Source organism: Calliopsis andreniformis, chromosome 3, assembly GCF_051401765.1.
Source record: "Calliopsis andreniformis isolate RMS-2024a chromosome 3, iyCalAndr_principal, whole genome shotgun sequence".
Lineage (NCBI taxonomy): Eukaryota > Metazoa > Arthropoda > Insecta > Hymenoptera > Andrenidae > Calliopsis > Calliopsis andreniformis.
The window spans coordinates 1232242-1245900 of record NC_135064.1 but is presented as its reverse complement, the minus strand read 5'-3'; the positions used below and the strand labels follow the sequence as shown (position 1 = coordinate 1245900).

Sequence of the window (13659 nt, the reverse complement as noted above, 5' to 3'; positions counted from 1 at the left end):
ATTCTTTCTCGTGGCATAGACTCGTGGCTCGGACTCCGGTCCGGGTGCGTTTAGCGTCGGTTTATTGATATATTAGTTACTTGCATGATCAGAAAATTATTTCTTGTGTTTTATTAGAATCGATAATGAAATAAAATGAAAGTTGTTAAAATACTTATTTGGAAATTATTCGAATCATGTAGTGTTTGATCATATTTTCATCAGAAAAATCAGCAATATAATACAAATATTTTCATAAAAATAAAACCAAAAATTAAAAACTTTAACTTTTCATTTTTAATCTTGGTCGTTAAATACCTCCTTAATCTTCTAAATACCAGTCTTCGACTGTTTACAAAGGAGTATCGCGCTCATTCATTAATTCGATGAGTGTTTATCCCGGGAGATCTGGCGAGCCTATATCCCGGGAGTATTGTACATCGCTGGTTGCCACCTCCCATGATGCATGATGTTAGAAAATTTTCTAATACAAAAGCAATACTAGTAAGACACCACATAATGCTTAGATAGAAATGCATTTATTTTACGCTTGTCAAATAATATAAATGTTAAATTTTTTTTATTACCACTGTAAAACGAGACACCACTTAATTAAACATGAGTTTTATATAAATCGAAATATACCGGAATATTTTCGCGTTTAATTGCAAAACAATACTTTTTCAATGGTTTCCACCGAGTATTGTAATTACCTATACTTGAAGATTTGAACGTAGTTTGGATAGACCAACTAGACTATGCTCAAACTACTTACAAAAGAAAAAACATTTAAAAAAATACAGAACTGTCAAAGAATGTAAAATAAATGTCGGTTATAATAATCCCTCTAAAAGATTGACAGACTTAAGTACACATCTGGGTTGTCAACATTGATCACCTTTCAAATATATTAAAAAAGTATTGCGAAGAATTAAAAAACTAATACATTTTCCAATTTAGCTAGAAAAGAAGGAAGACTACATAAAAAAATAAAAAAAGGCAAGAACTGGTATTATCTGAAATTCGATTAAGTCTCGTCGCGCGGACACAAATCTCTGCGATTTACGTTCGAAAGGTTTCTAAACACGTAAACGGAGAGGCGATCAACTGGCGTGACAACTAAATTCACGAGACGCTGTATTGAATTCTTCAGCTTCGAAGCTTCACTGGATCGGTTTGCAGTTTCACCGACGAACGGCTCTATATGTATTTCTTAAGTGGGGAATTTCTTTTTCTGTTGGTAAAAAATTGGTTTCTTCAAGATTTTTAACAAAGATTCTATTACACATTCTACCTATATTTTACTTCGATCACCATGTCCCTTTTCCGCTGGTTGGCGTGCTTTAAAAAAAAATATTCAATTGATTGACTTGAAATTTTTAGTATCTTGAGAAAATATCCCTCTATTGTTTGACGAAGGAGAAAATTGACACGTTGGTACTCATTTTTTATTACAAAAAATTGGGTCATTTTTCAGAATAAAAGCCATTATTTGGGTTTAACAAGTCGCTATTTTCTAGAATATTTGTATTTTTTTATTATTTCGCGTCAAATTTCGCCACTATTTTACATGATCTGAAAGAGACACATTAGACCAACCAAGAAAGGGACTTGGTGGTTGAAGAGAAATATAGTCGGAATGTATAATAGAATCTTCTCTACATAAATATTATAATTACTCGAATATATAATAAAAACATACAGAAAGACTGAAAAGAGTTTACTATATAGTTTAATTTCATTAAGAAATCGATTTTTAACCAAGCTGAAAAGAAATTCCCCCTTTAACCGATAATTCTTTCTTTTGCTTGATTTCAGTGTACATATAAAGGAACTTATTGTAGTAGAGGGATCCATAACCTTAGACTCTTTTGAAATACTTTAGGTATCTTAACCTCAAAAGTATTATTTTTTCTAAACAATTCTTTTTTCTAATTGTAAATAAAGTATTTCAAATTTTAATTCGATATTACTAGAAGAAGGTATAATAAACTATCAGAAATAATTTTTTATTGAAATTTATTACACGTTTCCATTGATATTATTATGAAATATGGCATAAACCAACAATCCCATCTCATTTTGCTATCTCTTATCACTTGTATGTTGCTGTACGACTAAACTTATACAAAAGTTACAAAATGAATTTTGTTATACATACAATACATTATTTTTAGCTGAATATGTTATTCATATCTATTGTAATGTTCCTAATTATTAATTAACATTCATAATTAATTCCTAATAGTTCCTTAATTTCTTAATGTCATTAAGTCATTTGATTGTCGTTTCATTAAATTTCGTTTAAAGTATAATTTTTCATTTCTGTTCTTATTTTATATCTGGGAAATTATTTACAACAGGACAAACCTCACCGATTTTGATGTACGTAATTGAAATATGTTGTAGAAATCAATATTGTGAACAATACAGGGTGTTCTTTCTATACAGGGTGTAACAAAAATGTTGCAGTTCCTTGAATGGAGTGATTTGTAACAACTTTTTCTTTACCGAAAATGTTAGATGAGGCTTCGTTAACGAGTTATTAACGAAAAACACCGGCCAATAAGAGCGCGAGTTTGTCGCCCGAGCGGTTGCGGTAGTGTTGGGTACGCGCTAGGTGCTACAATTGTACTCCGAACAAGAAAGTCGGCATGCATCGAAGGAAATAGCATTAGAATGAAAACTGAAAGCGACGTAACAAATAATACCGAGTACTTTTTTTTATCACTTGAAGTGAATAATGAATTAAAATCGAGAAAAACTACATGCAACGTAAAAACACGAATACACCGTTTCTTGTTCAAGGAAAATCAAGAATAATAATTACTTGATGTGAGAGGGCAAGGAATACGTAAATTTCCTATTCGCATAACGTATAAACCAAAAAGCAATGCAACAAAGAAATGAACGGAGAATTGGAGAATAATTAGAGAATTAACGTTGAATATAAAAACGTTGAAAGTAGTCTGCGCTCGATTTAAAAAATTATAATCATTAATGAATTAAATGCAATTCATCTGTAGTTTGTAAACCTGTGTCACTGTACCGATCCTGGTCATCGACCGTCGAAATGGTTTATGGTAGGTTAGAATTTTTCCAAAGAAACTCCTTTTACCCCCACGTAGTTTCCTATCGTTCTATTATAAGTTAACTTCAAAAAATCAGTATTCGCCAAGAAAACACGTGCTTTACAGAAGTGCACAACGAACAGACCATCAAGCAATTTTACAAAAGCGCTCGCTCCACTCTTTTATTGCCTACGTATCCAATGCTTCGAGACAGAAAACAGACACATCGTGCATCCGTCCAAAAGGGTTCGCGAAGAAGAGAAAGTCTTTTCCGTACCCGAAGAACAAGAGAAAAACCATTTCGACGGTCGATGACCAGGATCGGTACAGTGACCCAGTGACACAGGTTTACAAACTACAGGTAGATTGTATATTTATATATCACCGTTGTTCGGTCTTAGAATTAGTTTCTGAGGTATTTGCAAAAAATCGTTGCTACTGTTACATTGAATTTTACTTATACGTACACATCTGTGGCAGCGTATGAGTTATAGTTTGATTTTCGAAAGAAGAGACCTGACTTGAGAGCGGCTTCTTTGCGATGTTGTCGCGTTCCTGGCTCATTTCTGGTACTTCTCCCACGCGGTACATTTCTCTACTCTTTGCGTCTTACCCAATATCCTTCGACAGCTGAGTGATGGAGTCTCGCCTATTCGTTGTCTTTGTCGACTCTTCTTCATACTCTGTCTAAAAATGCCTGACCAATATCGTTGTTTAGTAACTCCATAGAGTACCGAATTCTATTGGGTAAAACGGAAAATACGCATCGCACAGAATGAATGGCGGACAGCTGAGTCAGTATACCTCCGTAGGACGATGCATATTATGTTATTTTATTCGACAAATATAAATATATTAAGATTTCGATGTGAAACTTACTTGAATAGTACATAAAAATAATAACTTCAAAAAGTTAATGGTTTAAATTAACTTTGCACATTAATGCAAATAAAAACCTGTGCTACGCTTATAAAAACAACAGAAAAGCGGTCGTCGCATACCGATTCATATGTTGTCATGGACGTGTACGTAGTAACAATAAAGTAAATTTTGTATAAGCAAAATTCAATGGAATAGTAGCATTAGTATTTTGCGAACATCTCAGAAACTAAGGCCGAGCAGTGGTTATATGTATAAAAAGTTGTTCAAAGTCTTGTTCTTTATAACTCTATAATATATCCAAAAATCATCGAAATCGATGAAGTGTACACTGCTGTAAATAGTTACCGCCAATATATTCGTTGAAACTTAAAGTTGCGTCAGCAAACAATGACTCATGACCTCCCACGACTATTCCCATAACCCTGAATTAGAAGAATTAACTGAGAAAAAAAGCGGGCAAAACAGAGTTAACTGAAGCCTTCGTTGGGGTATCGTGTTTCCCACGCCAGCGCACACAAAAACGAAAAGAAAGAAACGTAACTTCGTCAATTTCACGATTATGCTTTGAAAAATCTTGTTCAATGCGGTTTCATGCCTAATTCGTTGGACCATACTACTTGAAATTGTGTTATGGAGAGTAAACTGGTTAGTAACATTTGATGATCATGGGCGGTATAGGGGTTTTTCTTTAGAAAATAAGATTAAGAATTAATACATAAACAGATGTGACAGTTACTTCTCCCAAATGAAAAATACAGTTTTATGAAGTGATTTATTCGTCCTATTTATTGTATTTTATGAGAAAATATTAAAATTACTTAGTGTCTACTCAAAAGTTCCTTTAAAGCTTTTTTGCATTACCTGTTTGTATGAGAGGTATTTTTATCTAAACAACTTTGCAAATGTCATATTTTTGTGTCTTGTAATCAGTAAATAACGTGTACATTGCTCTTTAAATGCTTTAAAATATTAGGTTCTGAACTAATTGTTTTTATATTTAATATGTTTAAGAGATATTGTATCTAACACCGAAACAGTCGACCTTTGAATCTGCATTAATTAATTAACAGTAATGAATTCCTTGAATAAGTTCCTGAATATTCACTAATATTCAGATAATATTAATACAAGAAAATTACATAAAAATTAATGTGTTGCAAATTAGAAAACCAAAATAAGGCATACAACTTTTAAACATTATCAACGATTGAAACTTAAATATGTTATTATTTAATATCAACAAGTAACAGGTAAAGCTCGTTATTCTTCACAAACTTCGTAAAAAAAGATAATTTAACAAAATTTATTTCCTATTTTTTGGTTAAATTTCAACTTGGTCACATTTAGCTGACAGAGATTTCCATTAAACCGCTGCGAGTAAGTTAAATAATTAATTCGCTGCTTGCGCTATTAACTGTGACGCTCTCGGAAATTGAGATAACAAGGTTAGCGCTGATACTGCGAATATTAAAAAGTTCTTAGAACTTCTGTTAGAGATGCCACTTTTTTTCCACGCGACAAATTATAACTCTGGAAAAGTCGTTTATAGTATGCAATTTTATATAGGTAATGAAATTACGTACATTATGCGTGTGTGTGTTTCATGAAGAAATAACTTTATATCTAGTGTAGAATAATATGTGTAGATGCAATATATCTGTTTTTTTTTTTAAATTTATTAATTGAATGTCGTAACAACTAACAATCGCTAGCGACCAGATAAGTTAAATTGCATAGTTTCGATGTATCATACACAAATATAATATTATTTAGATTTTTCTACTTCCGATTAACTTACGATTTTTTTCTACTTCCCTTTTTGTCTGGCAGGCATTCTTTTATTGTGAATTCTTTTATATTAATAGGTTTTCTTCTTCACGTATGTTTTTATGTACTAGACAGCCTATTATGATATGTTTAACTGGGATTTCAAAGTAGCAGTTATTGCACTAAGGGGGGTCATATTTTATTGTGTGATTTTAGTATATGCTATCCTTAATCTGGAAATTATGAATGTTATGAAAGGGGGATCCCAAAGACTAATTTAATATACTTTTCCTTACTTTTTTTTTTCTTTTTTGTTAAGATTCTACAAAGTATTGAAAATTGAAATAATTGAAATATTCATAATATTTACTGTTTACACCAATTTTTTGTAAATCCTAAACTTTTTTGTGGATCTTCTTCATTTAGTAAGCGTCTACATAGTGTTTATTATTATAATCTATTTTTTTCAATAAAATAATATATGTATAAAGTGTACAATGTATAGAACGGATACATTTATGTTTTTTAATAGTGTTGCGTTTATGCAATTTTAACTCCAAATATGTTAACACCAATTATTCAATATAGAAGAAACACGATGTGCAAAATGTAGCGAAGTTAGTGTTTGCTCCTATGAAACAAAACCATACAAAACCGCTATCAGAATGCTCGATTAATCTCCATTGTACCAAACGATCAATGTGAAACGGTTTTCAAAGAATTGATATTCTATCTCCATTATAGTGAAATTTGTATGCTAAAAGTGGCAAACTGTAAATTCATTTTTTCACGATTGTCCCCACAGATTAAAATCTATCAAAAATATTTGTAGAATTGACCTAAGTAAGAATTGCTACAAAAGCGTTAAAAATATTAAAACTGTACAATACTAAAAATTCTACACGCATAAAAACAGAAATAGCATGACGTATATGCTTTTTTATTTTCTCTTTTAAAAATATTCAGTATAAAAACACCAATGATATTCTAAATTTATTTATTTACCTTTTACTGAGCAAAAATAATTTAAACACAGCCGGAATAAACGAGACGAAAACATGAGTGAACTACAATTCAGCGAATACGAATTCGATTTTCTGTGTGAAAATGTTCATCAGCAGTATTTAAGTGGGAACTGAATATTCACGGCAGACGCAGTTTGCGAAGACCCATAATACTGGAAGCCGTAAATGCTTTATTACGTGCGTCTTACGTCCCTGACACATACGCACGAGCCGAAGAAAAAATTCTTAAGTCTGCAAGACGCTTCTGTTTAAAGTCACGATGAAATGAAAAATTTCAAAAACTGTACCTTTAATAAACTGATTTTTTTTTACTTTTCAAATTGTACGTTACATTTATAGGAATAGACAGATTCTAATATTCAGAAGTTTCTTAAATTAAACAAAGAAAAATGTTTATTACAAAAATTGGAAAATGTATTTCCATTTTCTGACTACAAATTTTTATTGCTATTCTTAGAAAAGGTTTTTAAAAAATAAACATGTAAAATGCAGAACTTAAAACCTAAAAACTTAACAAAATTTTCTAAAAGCTTTGTTACTATGTTTATTTAGAGTCGTTAACCTGATGATAATAGAGTAGTATGCTTATAAACATTTAAGTTGTTTTTACTTGTAGAATTTAATTATTAAAAACCTAATGGATTTATAATATTATTATATCGAATAATAACAATCATATTATTGAGGTTCTTGTGTTGAAAACAAGACCAAACACGAAATAATTTGGATTACATTTGTGTATTTAACGAGTGATAATAACTTTTCTTTTCACCTAGTAAATGAGGAAATATAATCCAAAGTATATTGTGTTTGGTCTTATTTTAATTAGAAAACCCTTAGAAATACGCCTGTGAATGTTCTATTGTAAAATAACCAAAATTACAGAAGTTTCATCTTTATATTAGTGTGGTCTCTCCGACATACGAGCTGAGATCGAGTTACAATATTTTACCTTACCATCGAGCATCGATGTAAAGAAATGTGTCCTTCGTTTGGCACATCTGGTCTTTTCGGCAACCGCATTTCGTAACTGCCAGCTTTTAGATTCTAGTCAATTGTAACTGCCTGCTTCTAGATTCTAAACAATTGTAACTGCCTGGTATAATTTCCTTATTTTTAAGGGTATGAATTTTTTTATCCATATCAGTCGCGTATTGACGCTCATAGCGACAAATCGTTCCGCGAGATGCTGCATTGTGCGTGTGAGTTATATTTGCATTTACACTTGGTGTATTCGAAACGGATCCCTGTGTTCAGCTCGATTTATTCGGGCACGTCGAATGTAACATATTCCGCATATTTAAGGGAGAGTTCGTTCCTGTGTACAAGGACCTCTCTTTGTGCCTAAAGATGAATACAAGTAAAGGTATTTAGTCTAATTGTATAGCTGTTGGTCAAGTTATCAGTCCTGATAATACAAGATTTACTTCACGCATTGTTAACAATAGAATCTATCTCTACTTGTCTTCTAAAGCCCTTGTTGACAAAATCATGGCAGACAAAGTAAATGTAAACGTGAAAGGTCGTTATCTTACGATTAGGCCTCTTTTAATGACAGCCAAACGCGTAATTTTATCTAACGTGTGTCCTGTAATTCCACACTCGGAATTAGAGGATATTTTCAAAAAGATAGGAATCAAAACATTTTCGCCTCTCTCTTTTATCAAAACCGGTTTCACCGAAGTGGGCTTTACATCTTAAGCTTTCGAAGGCAACTGTACATTCATTCAGACGATCTTGACAAATTTCCAGAAAATCTGTAAGTTAATTATAATGATACGACTTACTGAGTTTTTATTTCCACTGATACTCTTATCTTCTTTTTATGCAAAAAGGAGGGCCACTTAGCAAAGAAATGTCCTACTTCCGAGAGCTCCCCAAGCCAGAAAAATGACAACTCCACTTTGTCCATTTAAGTTGACCAAACACTAGTTAAGGGAGAAAACACCGTCGCTAAAAACAATCACCCGATATCTTCTGTATCTGACATCAACATCTCATTTATGGACACTGAATACAAACTCCTGCCTGAGTGACAGGTCTATCAAAAATAGATTTTCCAGAATTATTGAAACACTGGAACGCCACTCGAATTGGGCCCAAGATTATGACTCAAAAGAAGAATACTCCTCATCCATGGATCCTAATTCCGACTCTGAACTTTCAACGTCCACTAGTGACACTCAACTCTTAAGAAAGGAAATTTTACTATTATCGATCTAGCTGGAACATGAATTTATGTGTCTAATTTTTGGGGATTTCAATTCACACCATACCTTATGGAATTATACCAACATTAACTTGTATGGAGAAAGAGTACTTTAATCCATATAACCGATTCTGACCTTACACTTGTAAATACAAATACTCTCACGCATATTGACTTTCATTCTTTTCTCATCCCCAGACCTTTTTGACAAAATTAAATATAAAGTAGCTCAATATGCTAAAGACAGTCACCGTCTTTCCGCCAAACAATGAATTAGCCTCTGTATTACTCTTGTATGAAAGAATATTTCAAAGACACCTGAGACTCTCCTTACAACGCACTTGAAACTGTAGAAAAATACAATTTCTTTTGTAGCCGAGTAATTAAATGTGTTATTAACTGTACACCAAAAATAAAACCTTTTAATGCAAAGAATGACAGAAACTCTGTCTCCTGGTTGGATAATGAAGATTCTCCCATGAACTAACTGACTATATTGAGTACAAAAGATGTAAGGCAGATCCCCGCTATGTTTGGAACGAATGTAGACTACTCAGAAACAAATGGGAAAATATTAAGCATAATGCTGATAACTCTTCTGAGCGTTTCGCCAAAATTGAAGAAGTGATCAACAAGATTAGCTCTTGCTGAGTTTCCTCGAATCCAAATTGTCCCTCTCTTTATCTTGATCACGAAAATAAATTCCTGTGTGTTCCTTTTAACCTTCAAGAATTTAATCTTGCCCTTGGAAGTTGTAGTCACAAAGCCTCTCCTGGTCCCGATAAAATTGAGCACTGTTTCATTACTAATCTTCCTCTCAATGTGAAGCTCATTTTGTTGGACTTCTTCAGCGAAATCTATTTGCACGGGAAGTTTCCTCCTTCCTGGAGAGATAGTTTAACATTTTTCATAAATAAACGAGACAGTAGTAGCGTGAGTCCCATTTCGTTGACGTCTTGCTTTTGTAAACTCTTAGAAAAAATGATACAGATAAGATTTCAGTGGTGGTTGGAATCGTCGGGTTTTCTACCCCCTTCCCAAACGGGCTTTAGGGCTGGTAGGTCTTGGTCTAATAATCTCACTGCTCTTTCTTTAACAATCGAAGAGGCCTTCCTTAAAAAGGAGGATGTCTTCTTTTGTTTTCTAGACGTAAAATGAGCATTCGATAATGTCAATAGTGAGATTCTTCTCCAAAAATTGTCTGAAATTGGTTGCCCAAATAATATCATCAATTTTGTTCATTTTTGTTACATACGAACGTAATGTTTCATTCGTTCTTTTTCCTGGTCGCTCCGTACAAAGAAAAGTTTATAAGGGTCTGCCTCAAGGAGAAGTTCTGAATCCCTTGCTTTATTTAATATATGTTCGAAATATTGTTGATGATTTGGATGACAACATTCAGGTTTCTCAATTTCCAGATGACATCGCTATTTATAGTCAGATTTCTATCCCTCTAATTGATAAAAAAAAGAAAACATGAAAAAAGTCATCTCTCATATTAGCAATAATCTTCAGTTGCTAGAAAAGGCGTATTACCAGGATCTTACTCCATTAATTTGATAAACATAAAATTACATTTAGTTCCAAAGTAAAATTTTTAGGAATCTTCTTCGATTACGAATTTAACTTTAAGGAACGTATTCACTTTATTCGGAATAAATGTCTCCAAAGACTCAACACCGTGGAAATTTGTCAGTGGTATCAGATGGGCGGCTGAGGGACTCACACTAATCACTTTATTCAAAAACTTTATCCGCTCTATCATTGAATACAACTGCTTTATTTTCTTAAATCTAACTCTCTGCTTCGTAAAATTGAACGAATCTAGTTCGTTAGTTTGTGTATAGTATTGGGCTATAGAATTAGCCATCCAACCATTATCCTTCTCAGAGAATTTAAGTCCTTGCTTCTCCATGACAGAGCTAATTTCCTATGCAATAAATTTCTAATCAAAAATTTGTCTAACAAAGAAACTATTGTATACAAACTAATACATAAACTCTCCGAGTCTTCTTATTGGAGATTTTTATGGTACCATAAAAAATCGACGACCTTAACTTAAACTTAAAGACTCTCCCAGTACTCAAATTAACTACGTTTCATATTTGTTCAGTTACAACTCATTATTCTCGACGATCTAAGTAAATTGTGATCTTAGTCTTCAATTCAAAAATGCATTTGATCCTAACTTTCTCTTTCTTAAGCGCTTCCAAAGTAAACCACCCAGGCCAGTATCATTTTTTACAAACGCAAAAGGTTGGTGCAGCAGTTTTCTCCCCTGAACTAAAGTATTCTTCTCTCCTAAGAGTTAACAAACATATTTCTATTTTTCTGGTGAATGTGTCGCAATTAAAGGAGCCTTAGAATATGATTCCAACCATTCTTTTAAAAATGTTTACATATATTTAGACTACCTAAGTGCCTTACAAGTAGTATCTCTAATAATTCTGTTAATGTAAAACTCAATCTTATCCTTCTAGACATTCGTAATATTATTAACGACTACTTGGAGGGCAAAATCAGACTCTTCTTTTTTTGGCTTCCGATCCACATCAAAATTTCACTTAATGAAATAGTTGATTCCCTGGCCAAACGAGCATTTCTTTTAAAAATTTCTCCTAACGTGCTTGTTCCATTTACTGATTTTTGTTACCACTTCGAAAAGCTGTTTAAAGAGAACACAATGATCTCCTTACTAAAACAAGCTAAATTCAAGAGAAAAAAGTTTTTTGAACACTTTCATAGCTTCGCTTCCATCCCATGGTTTGCTCATTAATCCTTGTTGAGAGATTTTGTTTGTGTGATTAATAGAAAGACTCCGTGCAAACCACTACCAATTGGCTTCTTCTCTTTTCAGAATTAACCTCGTTCCAGACCTGACATATCAGTGCGGTTATAGTGAGCAAGATCCTAACCACGTAATTTGGCAATGTCCGCTTTATGACAGTGACAGATCTGTTATGATTAATAAACTTTACAAAAAGAGTTTTTTTCCATCAAACTTGATAGACGCATTCCTATTCCAACCGCTTGTTACACGTCTACGAACGAATTTTGAGTACTTAAAGAAAAATAATCTACTTCTGTAGCTATATAATTTATATTATACGATTTAATTATTAAGGGGACAGACTCCTTGTGTTTTGAGCTGTGTACGTGCGCACACACAAGCAAAGAAAGTCATACACGTATACGCGATGAGCGAGAGAGACAAACGGTTTCGCAAATTACACTTTACGTCTCGACACTTGCATACATGAATTTTTCGCGGGTATCGCACCCACGAGTAGACTTCACTACAGGGTGCTCTGGTCCGTTTAAACAACAATAAACACTATACGTTGAGAAAACTGTAAAATTACAAACTGTAAGCATGAAACTGACGCTGTTGTAAACTAGCAAGATAGCTGCCGAAGTGACATTTTCGCAAATATCTCACGATTTAATGGTTTTTTCACTCATAGCACACCAGAGCACCCTTCCTTGAATTAGCACAATATCGTGGAAATGCGATTTTCCTCAATTTAACACTTCTTGAAGGCGTAAAGCGTAATTTTCGTTGTGCACCCGTTTTGACACAAAAATAGTTCAACGATTTGCCGTTAGAAGCGTTAATGGTATATCTCAATCAATTTGGTCATATTACCATCAGCATCGATAAAAATACAGATCAGTCGGTAAATGTAATCTAGAATTTGACAGCTGAATGGCGTATTCATCGAATACACGAATACAGACGCAAGAAAGGCTTAGTTGCCAAAACGTATTGAAAGTTTCGTCACGCTGTTGCCACATATATGTATGTACATATTACAATTCTGCCCATCAGGAAAACTTGAACGAATCCTACTCCAGCCGAGATTTTGATTCTTACTAATAAGGGAACATCGCGAGGTGAAAGTCTCCGATTTTGATGAAACTTTGTAGGATTGTAGAATAGCCGAAAATATTCGACATGTATTTTTTTTATTGCTTGTAATTCATCTAAAGGGTGTGAAAACCACCCCCAAACTTGGGGGTGGAAAACATATTTCGTTTAATATCTCCAAAACTAGTGCGTGTAGCAAAATGATATACATGGGGCGATTGTGTATTTTTGAACGACGAATCCACCTATGTAAATACTTTTTAAAAATATCAATTTATTTAAAAAATATATTAAAAAATAGTATATTGTCGTTGTTTTCACTGACTACATGCTGATCAATCGTTTTGCAAATTTGTATGCAAATACTATGAACCAAAACACAAAATACGGCTAAAATAGAATTTTGAATTTTTACGTTATAAACAAAATAATAACATTCCTAGTTAAACTGCATTTTGTGCGAAATTGGGCCCTGAAACGAGTGGTTTTACGAAAAATATATACCCCTATAATGTTTTTGTCATTATATTATGATACATGTTGTTTATTGTTCACTAAATGTATAAATCATAACATTGCTAATGACTACTCGCAACGTCTTGCACTCGTTGCAAACAGTACGAGAGGTTCAGTGTGAGTGACTCTTGATCGATGAAAATGTAGCAAGTAAAGGTGATTTACAAATCATTATTCTTCAATAGTTATTATTTACTATAAACAAACAATTGGAATTGTTCCAGAAGTTATAGTTTAATCCACTAATTTTACACGAAAGTATCATGGTTGAGTGTGAATTAGGCATTCCCTCATAAGCTATAGGTGCCTGGTTCGAATCTCGTGGTACCTTTTAATTTTTTT

The 13659-nt window shown here is 33.1% G+C and overlaps 1 protein-coding gene across 7 annotated transcripts in view; it reads left to right on the top strand.

Annotated features, from left to right (window-relative positions):
• The window catches only part of LOC143177589 (spondin-1), a 219721-nt gene that overhangs the window by 72560 nt on the left and 133502 nt on the right, over positions 1 to 13659 (top strand). The gene's annotated exons all lie outside the window — the stretch shown is intronic.